A 1,376-nucleotide genomic window follows, 5' to 3' on the forward strand; every position below is an offset into this window, starting at 1 on the left:
CGTGCGGGTTTCTGCGCTGAATCAGGCCCCAGTCAATGCTTGCAGAACAAAGTAGCGGCCGGTGATTAAAACTGCAAAAAAGCAGAGTTACATTTACCAGTACATTCCTCGTGCTGCTGCCGCTACCGAATGCGTTCCGCCTTCCGAAAGCAGCTCTTTATCTTCAGTGTGGCTGCCAACTGTGATGCCCCTGGTGCATGCTCGATGCCCCGATGAACACAAGCGGGTTTCTGCGCAGAATCAGGCCCCAGCCAATGCTTGCAGACCAAGTTGTGGCCGGTGATTAAAACTGCAAAAAAGCAGAATTGCATTTAGCAGTACATTCCTCGTGCTGCTGCCGCTGCCGAATGCGTTCCGCCTTCCGAAAGCAGCTCTTTATCTTCAGTGTGGCTGCCAACCGTGATGCCCCTGGTGGATGCTCGATGCCCTGAGGAACACGTGCGGGGTTCTGCGCAGAATCAGGCCCCAGCTAATGCTTGCAGAGTAAAGTTGCGGCCGGTGATTAAAACTGTAAAAAAGCAGAGTTGCATTTAGCAGTACATTCCTCGTGCTGCTGCCGCTACCGAATGCGTTCCGCCTTCCGAAAGCACCTCTTAATCTTCGGTGTGGCTGCCAACTGTGATGCCCCTGGTGGATGCTCGATGCCCCGATGAACACGTGCGAGTTTCTGCGCAGAATCAGGACCCAGCCAATGCTTGCAGAGCAAAGTTGCGGCCGGTGAATAAAACTGTAAAAAAGGAGGGTTGCTTTTAGCAGTACATTCCTCGTGCTGCTCCAGCTGCCGAATGCGTTCCGCCTTCCGAAAGCACCTATTTATCTTTAGTGTGGCTGCCAACCGTGATGCCCCTGGTGAATGCTCGGTGCCCCGATGAACACGTGCGGGTTGCTGCGCAGCATCAGGCGCCAGCCAATGCTTGCAGAGCAAAGTTGCGGCCGGTGATTAAAACTGCAACAAAGCAGAGTTGCATTTAGCAGTACAATCCTCATGCTGCTGCCGCTGCCGAATGCGTTCCGGTTTCCGAAAGCAGCTCTTTATCTTCAGTGTGGCTGCCACCTGTGATGCCCCTGGTGGATGCTCGATGCCCTGATGAACACGTGCGGGGTTCTGCGCAGAATCAGGCCCCAGCTAATGCTTGCAGAGCAAAGTTGCGGCCGGTGATTAAAACTGCAAAAAAGCAGAGTTGCATTTAGCAGTACATTCCTCGTGCTGCTGCCGCTGCCAAATGCGTTCCGCCTTCCGAAAGCAGCTCTTTATCTTCAGTGTGGCTGCCAGCCGTGATGCCCCTGGTGGACGCTCGATGCCCCGATGAACACGTGCAGGTTTCTGCGCTGAATCAGGCCCCAGTCAATGCTTGCAGAACAAAGTTGCGGCCGGT

The sequence above is a fragment of the Amblyomma americanum genome, chromosome 7 (genome assembly GCF_052857255.1).
Source record: "Amblyomma americanum isolate KBUSLIRL-KWMA chromosome 7, ASM5285725v1, whole genome shotgun sequence".
NCBI lineage: Eukaryota > Metazoa > Arthropoda > Arachnida > Ixodida > Ixodidae > Amblyomma > Amblyomma americanum.